We start from the raw sequence: 23,629 nt of genomic DNA on the forward strand, positions 1-23,629 counted from the left end.
TTTGTCTGTAAATAAATACGCCTAAAATACCCTTTCTAAGACCTGTTTTTTCTTGCTCCCGTTTACACACATTTGATCAGAGTGCACTGAAATCCCCGAATATCTGAAATATCTGCCTGCATTTTTTTTTTTTTTTTTTAACAAAAATGCCTCAGCCATTTCAGAGACCCATTTTAAGAAATAATCTCGTTTTTCCAGCCGGGCGAAGGTCTCCCGGTGAGGATGCTTGCACTCGCACTGAGCCCTGATGTACAGCGGGACCGGCCGGGATCGGCCCCTGGCACCGGGCACAGCCCCGGGCACAAACCCGGCCTTGGCCGAACCACAGAACTGCCCAAAGCGGCCCCCGGGGCTGCCCTCGCTGCCGGCCCGGCTCCGAGCAGCATTCCCCTCCTTGCCGCTGGGTTTTGTGCCTCCCGTGGGACTCAGGGACAGCGGGGACAGCGGGGACAGCGGGGACAGCGGAGCCGGGGCAGGGATGCTCCAGTACCTGCGGGGCTGGCTGGGAATGCAGGGCTGGGGACACCAGGGACAGAGGGGCTGGAGATGGGGGACACCGGGGACAGAGCTGGGGACACCAGAGACAGAGGGGCTGGAGATGGGGGACACCAGGGACAGAGCTGCTGGGGCTGGGGGACACCAGAGACAGAGCTGGGGACACCAGTGACAGAGGGGCTGGACACCAGTGACAGAGCTGGGGGACACCAGAGACGGAGGTGCTGGAGCTGGGGGAACAAAGGGACAGGTGGTGGCAGGTGAGGAGGGACAGCAGGGGTGGCAGGGCAGGGAGAGGCAGCGCCCACGGAGCTCCAGGCAAAGAGGGAGAGGTCAGTGATGGGCAGCGGTGGGCAGCGATGGGCAGTGGTGGTCAGGGATGGTCAGCAGTGGACAACAATGGTCAGCAGTGGTCAGTGATGGTCAGCAGTGGTCAGCGATGGGCAGTGGTGGTCAGGGATGGTGAGTGGTGGTCAGTGATGGTCAGTGATAGTCAGTAGTGGTCAGTGATGGTCAGTAGTGGACAACAATGGTCAGCAGTGATGATCAGTGGTAGTCAGTGATAGTTGGCAGTGGTCAGTGATGGTCAGTGATAGTCAGTAGTGGTCAGTGGTGGCCAGTGATGGTCAGCAATGGTCAGTGGTGATCAGGGATGGTCAGTGGTTGTCAGCAGCAGTCAGCAGTGGTTGCTGATGGTCAGCAGTGCTTGGCAGTGGTCAGTGATGGTCAGCAATGATCAGCGGTGGTCAGCAGTGGTTGGCAGTGGTCAGTGGTGGTCAGTGGTGGTCAGTGGTGGTCAGCAGTGGTTAGTGGTGGTCAGTGATGACCAGTAATGGTCAGCAGTGGTCAGAGATGGTCAGTGCTCTCTGCAATCAGCCACTCCTGTGCTCAGCAGCTGCTCACAGAGGAGTGAATTCCTGACAGTCCTGGGATTAAATAACCTCATTTTCACTGCAGAACCGACTTTGCAAAAAAATTTGACATGGCAAAACCTTTTCAATCCACACTGCAAGAAAATGCTTTTACTTGGCTTGACAGAGTATTCTCAAAGCTCTGTTTTGTCAGAAAGCCATACAACATTTGCAGTTTGCTTTTATTCAGAACAAACACAAATGCCAAAATTATAGAGTTTCCCAAGGACCACAAATGCTGTTTCCTTGAAGGCTCTGGTCTCTGTGATCCCTGGATATCATATGGTACAAATAAATTCAGATCCCAGTAATGCCCTTCTGATGACAAACAGTTGAGAAATAAAATAATATATTTCCATGGACTATCATGCTATTTTCTTAAAGGTATTTTCAACAGCAGAATCCACATCTCTGTAGGTTGAAGGATCACCTTGGGAAAAAAAGCTCAGCTTTCAAACACGTTTGCAGTTTTCTTAGCTGGGTTTATATATGGTCCTTATATTGACAGTAGTTTTTGATTAATATTGTGTATAACATTCCTTAATGCATCAGTTGAATTAATTATGCAGAAACATTTGGCCACCTAGACATACTATTGATGAAATGACATTTTATTGACAAAATGACAATTTAATACTGAGCTCTCCTGAAGCTCTCTGCTGAATAGATTGTTTCAGCAAGTAGAAGAGGGGCTGTGGGCAACTTGGAAAATCCTTTTGTTTCCCTCAAAGTTTCTCAGTGGGCTGTGAGTGCCTCAGGATTGCTACTGGGAGTTATTACTGGGCTGCTTTGTGTGCTCAGGTTTGGGGTGGATGGGGCCCTGGGCAACCTGAGATAGGGGGTTGTCCTCTTCTCGGCTGTTTCTGATGGCCTGGAAAGGCTCGGGGATGGTCTTGGGCAGCCCGCGCTCTAAAGGACGAAAAGAGTCTCCAGGTTTTTTCTTCAGTGTTTATTAGTTTTTATCTACAAGATTTTCTCTCGGCCCGACAGAGGTCCGCACAGCAGCCAGCCATGGGCACACTGAGAGCCCCCGGGGCGGTCACCTATCTTTATACTCGAAACTACGTATACGATATTTACCTATTTTCCCCAATACCTTTCACCTTTATTGACAAGTGCATCTTTAGTAAGAACCAATCCCAAAGTGCCAACATCACCACAGAAGATGGAGGCCAAGAAGAAGAAGAAGAAGAAGAAGGACAGGACACGCCCCAATTCCTCCATCTTACTTCTCTAGACCCCCCTGTACAGAAATCCTAAACCCTGTGTTTTACACTCTAATCAACTTATCCCTTCACCATTCACCCAGTGAGATCCTCCCATCCTCATACAGGTGTTGTCTCCTGTGCAGGATCAAAGTCCAGCCACCAGACACTTCTGGCAACATTCCAGGACTCCCGAGCCCCCCAGGGGTGGTCTCGGTGACTCGGCACATCAGTCCTGAGGTGCTGAGATCCCACAGGGGGTGGAATCCCTGCCAGTGGCTGAGGGGCTGGAACTGGATGATCTTTAAGGTCCCTTGCAACCCAAATCATTCAGTGATTCTGTGATTCCATGACTCTGACAATGGATAATACAAGAGGAGTGGTTTTGTCTCGGGGCCTCTCGCTGGTCACAGTGACCCCAAGAAAGGTGAGAAAGTCTCTTTTCCCAGCCCAGCGCTCAAAGGAGGAGTCAGAGCTCTTCAGTTTTTGATCTCAAGGTTGTTTATTGTTCCTTATCTATAAAATATTTTCTCCTGTCCAGCTGAGGTCCATCCAGCAGGACAGTTCCAGGCACTCTGCCTGCCCCAGGGCAGTGTTATGTCTTTATACTAAAAACTACCTGTACAATGTTTACAGTCACTTTCCAATACCTATCACCTGTGTTAGACAGTGAGCTGCTGCTCTAAACCAATCTGTAAGTGCCAACATCACAGCAGAAGATGGAGGCCAAGAAGAAGGAGAAGGAGGAAGGCTGGACATGCCCAGGTCCCTCCATCTTGCTCCTGAACCCCCATTCTAAAAACCCCAAAATCTACTTTTCCACCCTGTGATAAATTCACTGTCATTCTACTTAAACTTTCGTGGCTTGCAGATCTTCATCTAAGGTTGGTAATTTGCTCCATGGGTCATAATCAAACCCACAGGGGCATCTTGGGCTCTGTGCCAGGGTGTCTGAGCCCCCTGGCAGGGTCTGGGCTGCTCAGGACAGCCAGAGGGATGTGCTGGGTTCTGACATGGTTTCATCCACAGCTTCTGCTGGCTGAGCTCAGTGTGGTTTTCAAAAAGGTACCTGTGGGTCATGGCTCCAATATCCCCTTTTGCCAGGGGCCCTGCTCTTGCTTTTTTTTGACAGTTCAAATGATATTGGTGAATGAGTGGAACTGAGGCCAGGTGACAAACATGGCTATTAAAAAGAAAAAAGAGCTGTCTCCACCCGCAAAGAGCCCAGGTTTGCTGCCCCATCCACACGTGAGAGAGAGGAGTGCTCAAAACTTCCCCTTCTCACCACTCTGTGCACAGTGTCATCTTTGTGGTCTCAAAAAAGCTTGGTTTAGCTTTTGCCATGCCTTTGAACCCCACACTGTAAAAATCAAGCTGCCCCTCAAAATGATAGATTTAAACTGGGATTTTCAAAAGCTTAGAGTGACTTTGGAACAGGAGTCCTATGAAATTGCTGGGGTCTTCCATCATTTGGGCACCTTTAAAAAAAATCATATTCTTTATTAGGACCTTAGTTTAACTTTCTTAAAAAATTGGAGTGTAGAGGTGGTCCTGATGATGGAGAATAATATTGACTTTCTGTAGCTGATAGCAGAGATGTGAGTGGGCTGGGAGTTTTCCAACCAGATGTTTTTCTCTTGGAAAATGCTGATTTATTAAAACTGAAACTTTTCATGGGAACATATCAGCACTGATTAAATTTTGTTGAGAGAGATTGCTAGGGCCTGAGCCAGAATCTCTGACTGTAACAAAAAATGAAATCTTTGGATGGGGAATGGCCAGCAGGTCAGGGCAGCCATCTGGAGCCTGTCTGGGTCAGGTAGAGGAGCTGAAGGGCTGTGAGTCTCTCACACAACTCACAAAGCCCTTGGGCTATTCCTTAACCCAACAATCATCTACTGGGTTTTCATAAAGCAAACTTTAAAACCTCTCCAGCTTGTTGCTGTATGCATCAGGAAGAGTATTTCTTGCCTAGGTTGTTGTGAGAATTAAATGCTTGCAGTGTCTTTGAAAATCTGATCAGATTATTGCTGTTGCATTATTAATACTAATTTAGAGAGGAAAGTGCATTGCAGGGTACAATCATGAGGAGCACTTTGAAGAGGATGGGTGAACATCAAGTCCAAAGACTCAATCCTCTGGAAGCAAATTGCTGGTAACTGCATTATGGTGAGTTAATATCAGTAAATGTTATTAGAGTGAGGGTTTCTTCCCATGTCAAAATGATGTTAATGCAATATTAGTGATGCAGGTCTTTGGTGTCAACATAAGAATATCAAATGCAAGTGGAGGAAAATTGTATTGGATTGTGGAGATGATGGCAAATCAATGACACAGAAAATCTATGGAGAGCAGTTCACAGTGACACAAGAAAGCAGTGGCTGCATAAATCAGTGCAGGCCAATGGACACTGAAAAGAAATTTCCATGCAAGATTAAGTGGATATAGTTATCATGTCAGGACTACATGAAATAAGTGCTGCAAGATGAGGATACTGTGATGCTGACATTCAGAACAACCAATGCCAACAGCAACTGCTCTCATGAAAAGAAAGAAAGAAAGAAAGAAAGAAAGAAAGAAAGAAAGAAAGAAAGAAAGAAAGAAAGAAAGAAAGAAAGAAAGAAAGAAAGAAAGAAAGAAAGAAAGAAAGAAAGAAAGAAAGAAAGAAAGAAAGAAAGAAAGAAAGAAAGAAAGAAAGAAAGAAAGAAAGAAAGAAAGAAAGAAAGAAAGAAAGAAAGAAAGAAAGGCTCCTCCAGCACAAACCCTGACAGCAGCAGGAGCAGCTCCTGCTCCATCAGGCCTGGGAGCTCCTGGGGTGGATCAAGCCCTGCAGCATTTGGGACTGAGCAAACCCAGACCTGCACAGCCCCTCCTGGCTCAGAAAGCTGCCACAGAGGGGGACGACAGGTGTCTGTAAGGGGGACATGGCAAGGAGAGTCCAAAGGACAACATGGGTGTTGTGGTGTTGTGAGGGTCCCCAGGACAAGGGGAGAGATGAGAATCTGACTCCAAGTGTTATGTTATGTTATGTTATATGTTATGTTCTGTTATATTATATTATATTATATTATATTATATTATATTATATTATATTATATTATATTATATTATATTATATTATATTATATTATATTATATTATATTATATTATATTATATTGATATACTAAAACTATACTAAAGAATGAGAAAGAATACATCAGAAGGTAGACAAGAATGAATAATAAAAACCCGTGACTGACCAGAGAGTCTGACACAGATGGACTAAGATTGGTCATTAAGTAAAAATAATTCACATGGAAATATTTTTATTATTTTATTATTATTAATCAAAGATACACCTGTTGGTAAGCAACTTTCAAGTTACATTCCAAGCAATCAGATAATTGTTGTTTACAATTCTTTTCTGAGGTTTCTCAGCTTCTCAGGAGAAAAATCACAGCAAATGGATTTTTCAGAAAACATCACAGTGATACATGGGCAACATGGGGGCAGCAGCCTCTGCTTTGCTGAATTTTCTCTGTGCAAAGGAGAGAGGTGAAGGATGAGGAGGGTGATGCTCTGGGGACTCGTGGGGTCACAGGGAATAAGGGGAGGGGTCTGGAGACTGGAGTGGGAGTTGGCAAGGTGATGCTGATGGGAAGGAAAAGCTGATGTTGGAGTCACCCAAGACCTTTTCTAACTAGGTGTGTGTTTAAGAAGGTAATCAATATGTTTAAAGGAGGTGAGTTGATACATCCCATCATCTTACCTCCTGGCAGTGTGACATTTGGGGAGTATTTTGGCTGTGTCCTGATCCAGCTGTCCATCCAACACTGCAGCCCAGCTGAGGAGCTCTGTCCATGTCCACTCAGTCCAGCCAGAAAGGCACCACAAATTGTGGAACTGGATGGCAGAACTCACAAGTATTTGTGAGGCAGCTCTCACCTGACACAGCTGCTGCAGGCACCTACCCTGGGAAGGAATTTGGGCAGGAATAAACCCTGCTCAAACACTGCACTTGTGTAAACACCTCCTCAACACGGCAGGCTCAGCCCAGCCTGTGCATGGTCCCATCTCCCAGCACATTCCCTTTGTATCTTGGACTCCAGGTGGTCTCTGCTCTGGGTGGAGGTGAGTCTGCATTTTCCACATTTAGTGCACATTTACTGTACATTTACTGTACATTTATTGCACATTTATTACACATTTGTTTAGTGGAGGCCCAGTGACCTGGGTCTCAGGGAATTCAGTGGGAATTTTGCCACCAGTGTGACAGGGAATAGGACCAGGCCCTGTGTCTGCAGAGCAGTGTAAGTGTCCTAATGTGCCTAAAGTGTTTATAAAATTACTGAAGTCAGGCACATATTTCAGTGCAGCCCATTAGCCTTTCACATGTGTTTGTGCAGAGCACAGTGCCCAGGCAGGCTGGCGGCTTGTAAATGTTAAATCAGCATAAATATCCCAGCCTCCATGAGGCCTGCTCATGTGGCAACCCACAGCATGATTAACATAATGCAGAGAAAGAAAATATTGACATTTTATAAATCTGTATCTCCGTAATGCTGCATGAAAAGTCATATCTGTGATACTAATGGACACCTAATTAATGTTCTTACAATGCTTATAGCTCACCGAGAAGCTGATGAGAGAGCCTGTAAAAGAGATAAGATTAAAAGAGAGAGGAGTAGTAGTAATTTCAGTGACATTTCTGGCAGCAGGCTCTGGTGCAGCTCTTGTTCCACTCCTGCTACAGTCACTGCTGGCATTTATGGCTCTGTGGCTTCAGGGCCTGATCCCACATGAGTTTTGGGTGGTAAAGGGGAACAGAGGGTGCTGAGCAAGGAAAGTCAGATTTGGGAATGAACCAGAGAGATTTTGCTGCTGGTGACATCGGTGGCTGCTGCTCAGAGCTGTCTTGACAAAGCAGAGGGAGATGGAGAGGAACTCAGTGACAGCGATGATAGGGGGAAATGCTCAAGAAGGAAACACAGAGTCCCCTCCTGGCATGGTCTCCTGCAAGTGTAAGGTTCACAAGGTTTTGTGGGGTCCAGATAAGTTTCTATTTTGTTGTCTAGTTAAGTTTCACAGCCGGCTTCCCAGGCCTTCCATTAACCAGCAAATTTGGTTCAATCTCAGTGGTGACCAGCAGGTCTTGGCTCAGCCTTTGCTGATCTGGATGAGGAGGTACAGCCCCTGGAGGAGCATTCCTGTGACCTGGAATTGTGTTATTCCCTGCCTCCTCAGGGGCTGGGCAGGGGCCTCTTGGTGGGGCAGGAAGGCTCCAGCTGTGTCAGCCTGGGCTCCAGGCACGCAGGGAGGAGCTGGGGCTGGCAAAGCCCATCCCCAGCAGGAAAGCTGGGGATCTACAACACCTCATTGTGGTGGGCTGGATGGGAAATGGAAAAACAACATTGAAAGCCATCCTTGGGCTAAACCACTGGCAGTGGTCAGAAGATTAAAGCTCAGGATGATGCTTTCCTCTAACAGAGCTGCAGCATTTGTAGTGACATTAATTTGTCTCTGAGACATTCAGACTTGCCTTCTTTTCTCTGCTGTTTGAAGGATGCAAGTATTTCCTGGAGGTGTAGCAGGTACATTGATGCTGTATTCCAGAGAGGATCTCCTTGCTGCAGCCTCTGGAGATGGGGGCAGTGGCTGAAATGCTGACCTTGCTGGAGAGCTCTGTCCTCTGCAGAGAGGCTCTCACTGCATTTCCCTGCCTGCACACACCAGCCAGAGTGCCACTGGCAAAAAAGACTCTGCCAGGCTGCTGCAGGGGAACACAAATAACACACAGCAGTGCCAGAACTGCCCCGTGCCATTAAAGGCAAATCCTCCAGTGAAATTACTGTGAGTGCACCGGGAACTCTCAGTACCCAGGGACTGATGTGTGATTTGCAGACACCAACCCTCCACTGCTTGCTTGTCTCCACCTCCAGGGGTGTTGATTTTGCTTCCGCCTCATTTGAGCAATTAGTTTTAGTGGCTAGGACATAATTTGTATGTTGAATAGCTCAAAGTGTTTAATACAAGGCTGTTTGCTCCCATAGGGGTTTAGAATTTTGCTAAAAGATGGCAAAGAGCCACTGTGCTATCTTGAATCACAGTCTAGTTCCAGAACAATCAACTCTAAGTTGTTTAAGAAGGCTGGGTACATTAAAGTGGCTGTAAATCAGCATAATGAAAACAACAGCACATACAGAAATTCATTACATATCTGATATGCTGGAGTGGTTTTTTTTTAATTTGGTTCATTCTGCTTTATGATTGTTTTGCAGCATAAAATTCAGCTGATGGATGTGAAGTTACAAACTGCTTCCACCTCTCTCACAGTAAACAGAAAACATTTAAAAAAATAAATAAATAAAATAAACACCTAAATGTTTTATTATAATAAAGTTACTTGAGGCCAAGAGTTCAATAAGGAGAATTTATAAACATATCATTTCAGATCTTGGAAGGATTTCAACATAATTTGCTCGTGGTATGGTAAGTGAGGTGAAATCCATCTACAAGTCTCTCTGGAGTTATAAATACATGGAAGTGTCTTTTTATATTTGCTGTGAATTTACTGTAGCACAAAAATGCTCCAGACTATCCAAATCAAATATGCATGACTTTTGGGCAAGGAAGAAATTCTTGATGCACTCTTATACAAGTTAAATTCTATTTCTCCACAAAAACACAAACCTTATTCTCTCTTAACTATTTTGACTCCAGTGGTGCTACTCAGAGGGTAAGACTGAAGAATCAGGCCCCAGGGCCCCAGCTTTCAGCAATATTTTTGAATATGTTGTCATCTAAGCTGACAGTGTAAATAAATTATAATAATTGAGACTTCATTTTATGTCCATTTGTAAATGAACATAGATTTTTCAATTTATCTAAGTAATTAACCTTTATCAGCACTGCTGGCTGGAATGCAATGACCATTTCACACACAAACAGACACAGGTATTTTGGGCTTGGTGACCAAACCACTTTTGAGTGCAGGTGGATGTGGCTGAAGAGTCACCTGTGCAAAACTCCCCACCACTGTTTTTAGCTGCCTCTGCAGGACACTGAGAGATGGGGCTGCTGAAGGGAACAGCTCTCCTGGAGCAGGATTGGTTTTCATTTAGTGGCACTGCTGAGATTTTCACCTTTGCTGCCATTCCCCACTGGAATTGAACGAACCCTTATTTAACTAAACACAGGAATTTTAAGCCTTGTACAAGGAATAGGGAAAAAAAAAAGATGGCCATTCAAAGCTTCTGGTGAAGTTTTATTTAGGGGGGCTGTTAGTCTGTAGAGGTTATATATCCCTTGTCTCATTCCTACAGGAATACTGCCTCCTGCCCAAATGTCTGGTTTGAGGTTCATTTCCCAGGGCCTCACTGTTCACCCCAAACAAATCTCCTCACTTGGGACAGACAGCCAATGCCTCTCCAGCCTCTGCTGTCATCTCTTTCTATGCCACCCATATGAATAAAATGGTCAGGAAAGGTCATAATCACCAAGGCCAGCCCTTTTCTTAAACCTGCAGTCAGAACTTTGGTAGGTGGCTCCTGGGAATGGGATCTGCTTGCAGACACCCAAGCTGGGAGCAAAACAGGCCCTGCTTTCCATCTGCAGTGTTGCAATGATCTGGAGGCTTACCCAGGAGTTCAGATATTTTGTCTTTGAAAAGGTTATTGGTTTGTTGCCTGTTGCTCTTTCAGATTCAACAAAATCATCTGTTCTGATTTAAAAAAAAAGAGTTTGAAAAAAGTTTAAATAATATTTAAGAGTAGCTCTAGTCTTTAAACATTCAGAATCCTCCAGCACCAATACTGAACCACAGGGGAAAGACAATTACATAGCATCAAATAAAGATATTTCAGGAACTTGCACTTTTATTGAATAAAACCAAAACCTTAAGAATAAACCTTCTGCACCAGGCATACAGTAAAGTGGGAAGTGAAGGTGATGGACAAATCCAAACTCTGATCCTGGACTGGGCTGTATAAGGAAGGTCAGTTCTCCTGCATGAGCAGCCTGTACAGCAGGATACATATATATATATACAGGATATATCCAGAAACAGGAGGGGCTTGAACTCTAATGCAGTAAAATATTTTTTAGTAGATCTGGCTAACAAATGTTCAATCAGAGATTATGTAGATATTTTTGATGACACCCTGGGGGCTGAATCAAGGGCTTCTCAAGGTCTTTGACAATCCCATTTTCTAAGATCTGAGAGCAGTTCCAGGCTGAACTGCTGAAAATCTGCTATGTAATATAATTGATTTTAAAATGAGCTATGAGTTATTCTGGCCAATCCAAGACAGAGAAAATGTCCCTTCTGTCCTCCTGGCTTACAAATCATAAGCTAGATAATAAAATACAGATCATGACAGAATTGCTTTCCCCTCTGTTTTGGAAATGAATGACTTTAAAACATTGGCAATCTCCTCTTGCCTACAAACTCCCAAACCCATGTTTAAGCACATTAGGTTCTTTCCATTGTGTGAGGCAAGGTAAGCATTTAAATGTTTTGGGTTTTGGCAAGCAGGGAAAGAGAATCATCAAACCCTACTATTATTAAACTCTTGAGAAAGCAAGCAATGCAGTCAGCAAAAAGTAGCAGTGAAAAGGAGCCACTCCTGAAGAGGAGAAGTGTCGCAGACAACTTTTATGAAAAATCCTTTCCTTAGGATTTTTCCTCCTGAGAAGCTGAGAGGCCTCAGGAACGAAATGTAAACAATGATTATCTGCTGCTGTGGAATGCAACAGGTGCATCTGTGATTGGTCTCATGTGGTTGTTTCTAATTAATGGCCAATCACAGTCAGCTGGCTTGGACTCCGTCTGAGACACAAACCTTTGTTATCATTCTTTGCTATTCTATTCTTAGCTAGCCTTCTGATGAAACCTTTTCTTCTATTCTTTTAGTATAGTTTTAATGTAATATATATAATAAAATAATAAATCAGCCTTCTGAAACATGGAGTCAGATCCTCATCTCTTTCCTCAACTTAAGACCCCTGTGAACACCCTCACAGAGAAGCTGTGGCAGAGGAGGATCACTGAATTTACTCTGGAACCACAGGGACCAAGATGGGGGCTCTGTGCCAAACCCTTAAACAGTGAAGAAGGTCTGGTGTCCCATCAGGTCTAGACATGGGAAGGGTGGAAAGAAAAAGAAGGAAAAGTTGTCAATGACTGAAAGTATGCATAAAAGAAGAAAACTGCAAAAGCTCTGTAATCAAGTCCCTGGAGGGGATGGTTGCACGGTCCTGTTTACCAAGTCCGAAGGATGAAATGAAAAAGCTCCAATTTGATGTGGTCAGCAGTGGAAGTTGCTGCTGTCAATGAGCAAGAGGAACCAGAGTACCTTTTTCTGGATCTCTGATCTCAACAACCTAAACTTTTAATTTGCTCTTCAGGATGGTGTGTGGCTTGTGTCTGTGGAGGAAGTGTGATTTTTGCCCTTGTTCTGAGTCACCACACAATGGTCAACTTTTGCCTCATTTTCTTTACCAAAACTGGCCTTTCCTGCAAATCATTACATTTGTCCTGCTCAAAATTTCACCTCGCCTATCTGTCAGCCATGTGGCACATGTCAGAGACAGTAAATACTCAGTGAAAAATTACTTTCTAATTTGTGAACATGAGCTGAAACTGCTGACTTAACTGTGCAGTGACAGCTCCCAGGTAATTTCTGAATGATCTTTGAAAAGACTAAAAGAGAAAGTTAAATTTGTTCAGCAAAGGATGGCTACAAATCCTTTATCTTCTGCAGAAATACCCTCTATAAGCACAGTGGATGTTACCTGTGACTGTGGCAGGCAAATCTCACTTGCCTTATCTGTGGATCAACAGCAACTTCATGATTTTAAGGGACTTGAGTTAACTTTCCTGTATTTCAATGGGTTTGGATGGAATCCCATGAACTTAACATGCCTGATGTTCCTCATGCTATCTCAGGTGACATTGCAATTGCTTTACCAGTGATTTATGCACAGCAGTTGCCTCAGATACAAGCCCCAGGTCTTCTCCACAGCCCTTGTTAAACAAACCTGGCAGCTGCCAGCACTTGCTTGGGTGAGAGACCAGGACCCCTTTCTCTTGGGGCAGGTGAGTCCTGAAATTAATCTTTTTTGTTCCTCTTTCTGGCCAAAAATTACAACCAGCAGCGAGGAAACATTTTCTTTTAAACTGATGTGTTTCTGCCAAATACTTCACTAACTGGAAAGGATTTAATTGAAAAGTTCCTGTTTGGTTCTGGTGCATCCTGACCCCAAACTCAGCAAGAATTAGGGCATGCACAGACCCAAACCAGAAGGTTACAAATTGGTGCAGTCCCAATTATTATAATCAATTCCCTTATGAATTATATCAGTTTAGCTGTGTAGTTAAATTCAGTTAACTGAGTATAGCTTAATCAGAGTCATTGAGCAAAAGCAGCAACATAACCTGTGCAAGAGTCAGGGGCTGTTCTTTTGTTCTGCTCACAGTGCCTGGGGTAAAGCAGCCCCTTAGTCCTCCTAAAAGTGTTAGAAATTAATATAAAGTGAAGACATATGGATTCATTCTCCTCCCAACTATTGTCAAGCAACCTGGGAGCAATTCCACTAAAATCAGTTGTTATGGTCTAAAGGTCAAAAGCTCAGGATTTTTATAAAATTTGGTCTGACAAAGAAAGTATTTCTTTTGTCCCTGGCTGCTTCTGATTTGCTGGGTTGTCTCTGTGGTGCCTACTCCAGTATCAGTGAATGGGTTTCTTTCTAGATATTTTCTCCATAAATTTCAGAATATTCTTACTGGTTTATGTTTTTAATGTGAGCTGGACGTTTGGTAGCTGGAAAAAAAGTCTCTGCTGCAGAAGAACAGTGAACAATTGCAATGGGAACAAAAAATGGCCAGCTTGTGATTGAGGAAGCACCCTTGTTCAACACTGGGAAATCTCTGACTCTCAGTGAGCTTTAATAAAAATCAGTCAGTCAGAAATGGTGACATCTGTATGTGATCAGTGACTCCTGTATCCCTGATGTACTCAAGTCCATGACCTTTCTCTAGTGAGGAAATGGAGGTAACCATTGGACTTGGAAGTGTATTTGTGGATCTCAAAAACTATGGAGAGGAGTGGTGACTGCAGCTTCTGAAGAGAATTATCCAAACCCTCCTGCACAAAGTATTGACTCAAAGCCCATTGAGCTGGCCTGGGAATGTTTCTGTAGACCTCCCTGGACTTGGCCTAGAGCTCAAAGCGGGCAGGACATGCCCTTCCTTGGGCTCTATTTCCGAAGTGCTCACACATGGAAACTTAGCACAGAACTGGAATGGGCCTTTCCAAATGTTACCTGAGCCTCTGGTTTATTGCAGGCCCTGTGCTCATCATGGGCACCCTTGCACAGCAGCCTCTGCTGGCTTTGGGGAAAAGTGGGAGAGGTGGAGGAGTGACCTCAGTGAAGGTTCCCAGTGTGAGCAGCTGCCTCTGCTCCCCGTGTTTCACCTGGAGATCCATTTACCTGCTGCTATAGTTGTGCATGAACAGGGACACTCCTCCTGGCTGCTTCCCCTGTCCTGGTGAAGTTCTCAGAGGGTTTCTGGAAAAGCTGTTGACTTTTGGTAGCTTTTGACTGAGAGGAAGTGTTTGCATTGAGCAAAGCTTGTTCTTGTTTGTTCAAAACTGAGCTGCAGGGGAGAGAGCAAGCTTCTTCAGTGCCCCAGTGCTGGCCTGGCCATTGAGCTAGGAAGAGTAAAAAATGTTACAGCCCACCTGGCCAGCATCTACCCCAGGCTTGGTTCTGTGAGAATTCAGTAAAGACAGTCCCTAAGCCCAAGCACAGGTGGGTAGAAACATCTCTTAATGCTCTCAGACCTGGTCTTTACTTCAGGATCCAGATACACCTGAACTCCTGGGGACACCTTTCTGCGGGGTTTGTTCAGTCTTGACATTTGGATGCCAAAAATGAAACCCATGGGGATGAGGCTTGCCCTCACCCTTCCAGTGTGATTTAGAGAAGTCAGGTGAACCTTATTTCAACCTTGTTCTTGGGTTCTAAGTGGTTGTTTCATTTAGGACATTTGACTAAAAGCCCTTTTCATGGAACCAGCTTCTGCAGGAAAGATGCCAGCAATTAATGAAAGATGATAAAATAATAAAAGAAGTAATACATTAACTATATTATCCTTGCACATTTGGGCAGTCTTTTTCATTATATCCTCTTTATGGACATCCTCCAGCAACAATTGAAGAGGTTCTTTATTGCTGTTCTGTGACTGTTTTGGTTTCTAGACATTAACAGGTTATTTAAATGCAAAAGTTCTCTCTTGCTCATCCATTTCCTACAGGTAGATTTGATTCAAATAACAAAAAAACCCCTCCAACATGTTGCATTTATACAATTTCTCTGTGTGTAGGAACACTCATATCAAAAAGAATTTGGATATTTAGGATCTTTGACTTTTTCTCTCCTTCCTGCAACACAAAGAGATGCAAATATTTACACCTAACATGCAGGTGTATACTCTTATTGAAGATTGCAATGCAAGTTGCTTTCCATTACCATCTGTATGGCAGATTACCTTTGTCAAGTGGGCAGTTTGCTTTATCTCTCTCTTTGAGTGACCACATTCACACCTCTCTCGGGAGGGGACATTGCTGATAACAGACTATTGAATGTCACTGCATGGCTGATAAGAACTACAGCATCCCATTGGGAGATGTGAGCCCAGAGGGAGGAGCCAAGCATTCCTACCCAGATATAATCTGGAGATTCTGGAACACCAGCACAGCTTCTCCACTGGATTTCCCAGAGGAACAGCAGCTGTCTCTTCTTCCACTGGATCTTCAGAGGAAGAATACATCCTTCTACAGGATCTCTGCTCCAACAGAACCACACCTGACACTGCAGGAGGGCTGCAGCCACAATTTCAATGGGACTGCCACCAACACCCTGACCCACAGGGTGTCAGGTTGGGTTCTGACTCTGTCAGTGTTGTTCTAGTGTATTGCACTGTTTATTTTACCTTTTTTTTTTCTTCCTTTTCCCTATTAAAGAACTGTTATTTCCTGCTCCCATATTTTTTTGCCTGAGAGCCGCTAAATTTAAAATTTATAGCAATTCTGAGGGCTGGGGAGGGTTTACATTCTCCATTTCGGGGGAGGCTCCTGCCTTCCTTAGCAGACTCCTGTCTTTCCAAACCAAGACAACTCTTCTGGCTGAGTAGCACAGTACTGTGCAGCCCCATTGTTCTGATTACTGAGACAGGATTTTCTGGCAAGAGAAAGCAGAGTGAGCCCATCAGCCCACAGGGCAGTGATTTCTGAGCACCTTGGAAACTGCAACCTCAATCCCTCCTGGGCGAGGTGGGAATCACACTGGCACTTAGGGGCAGATTCCTCTCACACAAATTCCAAGGCTCACTAACTCCTTGGTGCTATTTCCTCTAACACCAACACAAACACCAATTTGGAGGCTCTATTCAAAGCTTGACTCTGCTTTTGTGCAGAACAGAAATATCTCTCCAGGCAATTCTGACTGCTGGCATCACAACAGGGCATCTGCTGGTTTTGGAGCCCAGCTTTAGCAGGCATGCTGGATTATTCAGAAACAAGAACGGTAACTATGGGCAAACCAAGGAGAAAACTGAAGAGGGATTGCCTAGCATCTTATTCATTCATCCCACTTTCCCCAAATGCCTTCTGACAGCTGTTTAAGAAAGGCAACAGCAGAACCAGGTCATGGAGGAGGTGACTCCTGTGCTGCCTATGAACCACAGCTCTGTTTGCTGCAGAGTATGTTTGTGTCCTACACAAAAATCAAACGCTGCATCTCATTTTTCATTCTGCAATAACCCTGTGGCCACAGAGGTTGATTAAAACTGCCAAGGTTCTCAATTTTATTTTTATTTAGCCTATTTTTACCCACCTGCACTTCTTCCAAAAGACTTGTTGTACCAGATCCATATATTTTAAAATTCTCAACTATCAAACAGTAGTTTGTCATTTTGGAAAAAAGAATGTCAATGAATGGTAAATTCTTCATGTTGAGTAATTGATTAATTGGCACACTTATATCTAAATCAGCAGCAATAAATTCTATCCTTTTAAATCTTGACCTAAAAGTACTAAACCACTTCTAATTGCCACTGTTGCTGCTGTAAAATGACTGATTAAACTGCATTCATATCATGATCTTTTTTGCTTCTGAAAAGTCTAATTGAAGCCACATCAGTGACTCAGTGCCAAGAAAGAAGAAGACCTTGCTTATGCTTTCTCTCAGGAATTCTTTGGATGGGAACACCTGATGTTTCCCCCTATCTGTACTGGATACTGGCCTCTGATTTTAATTATTGTTGCAATGCTATTTATTGTCTATTGAGTCCCAAGGTGCTGGGTGTTTCACAAACCCAAGAAAAGACAGTTTTAAGCCCAAAACTTGAAGGAGAATATGGAGAAGTAGGTAAGCACAAAATAATGATGAAGAACCACAAAAAATACCAGTTCCAGAATATGAGAACTTTCACAAAGTTTTCGCTAGGCATCAAAGCAAATGGGAGTTGTGAGGAGACATTTAATTTTATTTTGCAATTTTTGCAATTATTTTCTAGCAATTCAACATCACAAAGACCCTGGAAGTCAGCTTTAGCCTGACCTTTGTATACATTCCTAGGAAAAGGGATAGAGCCCAAAATCCCAGGGTTATGGTGAATCATAAATCCTGGGGGCCACAGGCAGCTGGGATTCATGAGCAGCGGAGTGCCCCAGGATTAGGATGAGCGTGTCCAGGTCTCCTTTGTTCTCCTGCCTTCTGCACTCTGAGCACAGTCCAGCCTGGCTGGCTAATCCAGCCCTCTTGTACTATCATCATGTACCAACAGGATTTGTGAAGTGGTGCTTTAACCTTGAGAAAAACAGGGTTTTCTGACAAAGAAGCAGAGCAGACCATCAGGATCCAGACAGGCCTTCTTTGAAGCTGGGGGAGCTGGGGATGGTTTCTGACAGACAAAATACCTCCACCCTTCCTGTGTGAGTTGTGCAAACTGCTCAGAGACTTGAGTGGCAGCTTCAAGCTGTGAAAACCTTAAAAAAAAAACCCCAACAACTCTAAAAAGAAATAAAAATAATAAAGGACCCAAATCCTGCTGGATTAAGCTGAGGCCCAACTTCTAAACTTTTGGGAACTAAGTCGGAAGAAAACCCATCTAACAAAGTTACAATGCTTTCCATCCCAGGTTCTTGGATTCTTGTTCTGGTTTATTCATTATCAGCCCAAGTTCTGTAGCTGCAGCTTTATTATCATTCTAATTCCACATATAGTTTGCAGGTGAAAAAAATTTTGAAACTGTACCAGATGTGATCTGAAAGAAACAGAAAAAAAGAAGCTCAGACCACCATAATTCTGTAACCATGAATTTAGATTTTGTAAACTTTAGCCTGCTTATTGCATTTGACAGTGTTACATTGTAAGGGACTCTATTGCCTCAGAGTCTCCAAACTTGAGAAGCCTTGTTTTATCACAAAATTGATTAAAAGGAATCCAAAACAACTGGAAAACCACCAAACTTATCAAGACCCAGCATAAGCAACAGAAATATTCCTTTTGGCTCCTTATTACAGCTTCCCATGATCCCAAGGACAACACAGGGAGCAGCTGAGTTCTGTAGGATTTTGGAGACAGGTCCTGGAAAGGCAAAATAAAATAGGGGGAGGAAGGCCACAGCTCTTAGCATGAGTTTTTCTCAGCAAATGCAGGGCAAATGCCCATGGGTGCAGATTAGCCATAGGTGTTTTTAAACACAGGAGAGTGAGAATACAGGGGATGGGGACCTGAAGGACAGGGGGATCTCATCTCATGGACATCTGAGGTCTGGAAGGACAGAACATCTCCTCCCCGTGCTGGCCAAGCCCCACATTTTGCTGCTTCATGGTGTGGATACTGAGTGGAACACAAGAGTACTTGTGTAATTCAAGACTACAGTGTAATTCTGCTCCTGGGCTCAGCACCAGAGTGCCAGAGGGCTCTGGGCGAATGCTGACATTCACTGCTGGTTTTTGATGTCTTTGAATCAGTGAGGAACACAGTTAAAGCTTTTTAAAAGTATTTTAGTGTCGCTATAGGACACGAAAGAACACAAGCGCACACCGCTGTTCTCAAGGTGAAGAAAAAAGGGAAGTTTATTTTCTAACATTTATGGTTTTCCAAGAGTGACAGTGGATTGGAGGGTGACAGTGCCACCTCTCCAATGACACTGGACAGACCAACAGTCCATCAATTTTCTCCTCCTCTATAAAGGAATGCAAATCTATGAGTTATTTACAGAAAGTGTGTGAGAAAGTTCGCTACAAGAATGTCAACATCAGAAGGCTTTGAAAATCCTAGAAAAGTCAGGGTGACACCTTAGGTGTTGGGGTTTTTCTTAGGAAAGGCTCTTGGGGGGTTTCTCCTATGCCATCTTTGGTTAATTTGCAGGGAATTTCGCAGCTGTGGCAGCAGCAAATGGTGGGCAGTGAGTGAGTGAATGGGGCAATGAGCTCGAGAGGAAATAGGGCTGTGAAGCCAGCCAATTTAATCTCCTCCATGTAAAATCTTGTAGATGAGAAGGAAACTCCAGCTGATGGCCATCTTTCATCAGATATTTCTGTCACTTGAAGTTTCCTCTATGAGGATTAGAAATCATAAAAGTATGGAGTATTAATCACAACTAATTTGATTGTTAAAATGACCTCTATAATTTCTTCAGGGTTTTCTCTGCTTCCAGAACACCCAATTACTCCATCTTGTGCTTTAGAAGCAACATGAAAATTACTCTTAAGAACAGCTAAAGAGCACGGAGAGAATTTGTCTTGTTTCTTTAATAAAAGGTTCCTTCCACTTCATTATTGCCTCAAAATCAGCAGAGATCATTGGTCATTTCTGGTTTTCCTAGATGGGGCTGGGTAATTTGGAAGGTGGGTGCTGTGATTTCTCTAATCACAGGTGCCAGGGTGGGAGTAATCCGTCTCCAAGAGGGACAGTTGACGTTTCAAGTACCGAACACCTAAAACTGCAATGAAGCAACTGTGAAAACCAAACCCACCAAGGGTCCCTGGAGCCATCTGATAGATCATTTTCACAGCTGGGGATGTCCTGACTCACCACCTGCGAGGCACCACAGATTGCTGACCCAGCCTGGAGCTGGCTGAAGTAGTCTGAAAAAAAGAAATAATAGCATACCCTAAAAAAAAAATTTCAGACTGCATAAATGCCTGAGATTTCCTTCCTTTTCATGAAAAAGGTTGCAAGTTCAGTTTTAAAAGAGAAAATTTCAGGAAATCTTTGTGTAAAGGGATAATTCTTGGCCTTTACTGAGATAATGTTTTATCCCATTTCCTCCTTTTTTTCCTCCATGTGTTCCAGGTAATCACATCCACAGAGTGATTTGTACAATAGTCAGATATCAAATACAGCTAAAATAGCTTAACTGGAAGAAGCCATGATGGGACCATGTGAATTTTTGGCACCAGCCCCTCTGTACCATGGAGTGATTGTTCATGGAAAGGAGTGGGATTCCTGGTGGATTTCCTTAAGTTTATTTCCATGGTGTCAAATCCATTTCTCATGGTGTCAAAACCATTTCTTCAGACCTGTGGCTGAGCATCTTCACCATGGCCCTGGAGCTGCTATATGAGGTTGCTGTAGCAATGATGGGCTCAAATCCCAGTGGGAGGATCCCCCCATGGAAACAGAGGAAGATGTTCCTCTGAGTGACTCAGAAAGATCTCTTGAAAGACCTTGCATGGCTTAAAAATTCTAACAAAATCCATGAACTGTTGAGAACTTCTTATTGCTAGCAAATGATCATCCTTGGTTGATTTGAATTTCAAGTTTTCTCCAGTGCTGCGGGAGCTGTGATTTTGAAAGATGGGAATCACACAGAGCCATTCACTCTAGGACAGGGCAGGGAGACAGAAAAAGGGCAAGTCTGGGGCTCAGACTCATGACGGGGCTGTAGCAGAGGGGCTGCTTTGGCCAAGAGTTTAAAACTCAGTGAAATGCTGAATCACTCAACTGGCAAAGCTCAAGTTGATAAAATCTGTTAGCTCTGCTGTTCTCTGTGTGGCTTGTCCTGGAAGAATACAGTTCATAGCTTATCCTTCACAAGTAATGAATACAAAACCAATTTTGTGATGCAGTATTTGCCGTGAAAAACTTTATTACAAACTAATTTTGGAAGTAATTTTTAGCAGATACATTTTGGGAAGGCTGTTATATGGCAAGGTCTGGAATGTGAAACTGTGGTGACTCTGTGAAAGCCAAAATGCACACATTAGTAAACCTTAAAATAGTCTCTGTCCTAAACTTTAGAATAATTTACAAATGGATCATTTTTCAACCTACAGACTTCAGAAACTATCCTTTAGACAGATCCAAAGAAGAATTTTATTTGCCAATAAAATTTTCCAAAGGAGCTGTTTCAAAAATGGCTAGAACATAATGTAATGGCTTTATCTAACATTTTCATCTAATGCTTTTAGTTTCCTATGACTAAGAGTTTGGGACAGTGACATCTTATTATTCATGTATTAGAAAACAATTTCATTCCTATTTTAAAAACAAATGTCCATATAAACCCAACTGCTGGGCTGCTTTTTAAATATTTGTCATCAAATCCATTAATCCTCCAGACCCTGAGTCCATTTGTGATTAATCTGTCACATTAGACAGCATCTTTTCTAAAATAGTAATCAGTGGAACATTAAGTGACAACACCCACATGATGATCTGCAGATTGCAGAGGCAAGGCCCAAAAGGATATTAGTGAATGAATTTTCAATCTTTCTCCAAATTTATAAGATTTTTAAACTGCCAACATTTAAAAATAGCATACTGCCATTGCCATGAACATAATTAAAAAGGAACAATAAATCCATGGAATTGGAGATGATACATTAGCAGATTCACACAACCAGTATGTACCTTCAGTCTTTGTTTTGCTACAGAGCAGTAGCCAGATTTCACAGCAGTAAATCTCTGAAATATATTTTTGTACCTTTAACAGCCCTTTTCATATGGATGCTTCAGTACAGGTTAAACATGTCCAAACCCTCTTCTTAAAAAAACTATTTTTATATACAAATCATCTAAAACTAAAAAGAAAAATAATGAAACCCCCAGAAGAAAATTTTGATTTTCTTATATTACACAAGCTGCTAGACAAACGCATTTGTAAAATTTCAGCAAACTTACTGTAGTTAGCTACAACTTTCTGCAGCATAAAAAAAACCTAAGTTCCTGTTTTAAGGGCATATCTCAATTCAACTGTCAGTGGAGAAACATCTTGGTGGTTTCACAATTAAATGCTGCCTCCAAAACTCCATTTGTAATCTTGTCATAGAAATCAATTTTACAAGACAAATAATATGAAAAGTCTTTGATTTTTTTCAGCACAAGAAGAATGTCAACTGTAAAGGAATGAAATTTGAATAGCTAAATGAATTAATCCAGTTTTAATGTTAAATATTGAAGATGAACATTGTACTTCTTTTGGATGATGAAAAATTGCATCATTTGCCAGCTATGGTCTGATAATAGGAGGGGCCAATGTTCATAACAGCTTTGAATTAATTTTATCTTAGTACTGTCATCACTACAGAGGCAACAGATTTTATTATAAACAATAGGTTTGGGTTTTGTTAGTTAGCTTCACTTGAGTTATTCTGTGAACTAACCTTCAAATTGTGTCCATATTGTTCTGCATTTATTAATTTCTCCAACAGAGACAAGTTTTGTGTTTCATGGCATTTGTAAAAGTTGATCTGTTGAGCAACTTCATTCCTAGTGAGCTTGGAAGCAGTTTGGCCTCCTGGAGGATTTGTAAGGAGGCCCTGGCTGAACAGAGCTGCTCTGGGCTCACTTTGCCTGGTGAGTGAAGGCCCAAAGAGGCCAAAGTAGCCCAGTCCACACTCAATGGACTGAGCTACTTTGGCCTCTTTACCCCAGTGGCCTAATCAACTTGAGTTCAAGACATTTCCCCTCTAAATTAAAAGTTTCTGTGCGTGGATTTGACTATGACTAGAAACTAAATTTCAATGATGCCATCACCTAGCTTTGCTGTAAATACCAGCCACCTGCCTATTTTCTTTTAATTCCTAAGTGTTTGCCACTTGGCTGCCTGAACACCAATAATCAGAGCTTTTTTGAAGCTTTTTTTTCATTGAAAAACAAAACACCAATTTCAGGAAGCCTCTAGATGATCTACCACAATCAAAATAACTTGAATTCTTGACATTTCTCCCTCTTGCCTTGTTTTTCCTTACCTGTCACTTTGTATGTTTTTACTTTTTGTTTCCATATTGCAGCAGTGCTGGTCATCCCTGAGCATTTCCTGATCACCCTTTGCTACAGAGATCTGCTCATCATATTTCATTATCAAATGCCAGGTAAAATACATTATATAGGCATTGTAGGCAGGAGACTTGCAAGGTTAATGCAAGTACAGCAATAACTGCTCTTTGAATATAATTATATGTTCCTTGTATTCACTCAGCTATTTTCTTTTCCTAGAGACCAAGGTTATGCTATGTTATTCTCCATCAGGCCTTGGTATTGGACTTCTTGAGATTAATGTTCTCAAAATCAAAACACAATCTATAGAAGATGTCATGTCTTGGAAAATTGTTGCCAGAGATACTTTATTTAGTAAATTAGTAATCAGCAGTGACACTTTGCTGTAGCATATCAAGTACAGCATAAGACTTCTCTGGAGAACTGTCATTTGAGCAGGAACAGTCTGAAACTGAATAAAGAGTTTTCCTTGAGTTCAAAAGTTAAACATATCCCTAAAAATGTGATTCCCTTGTCAGTTTTACATACTAAATAGATAGTGTACATTGCAGGGCCAACAAATGCATCTCAAAGGCTGTATAATTTTTTGCATCCCAGGGTGTTTTGTTTGCTTCTGTGGCTCCTGAGGGCAGGAGATTCACCTAGGAATTGTGTCAGTTTGGTGCAGAGTCAGGAAGAAAAATCATCATGGCAGTTTCTAAAAATAACGTAATTACAGCTAGCAACTAGCTAATATTCAAGA

The sequence above is a fragment of the Melospiza georgiana genome, chromosome 1, assembly GCF_028018845.1.
Source record: "Melospiza georgiana isolate bMelGeo1 chromosome 1, bMelGeo1.pri, whole genome shotgun sequence".
NCBI lineage: Eukaryota > Metazoa > Chordata > Aves > Passeriformes > Passerellidae > Melospiza > Melospiza georgiana.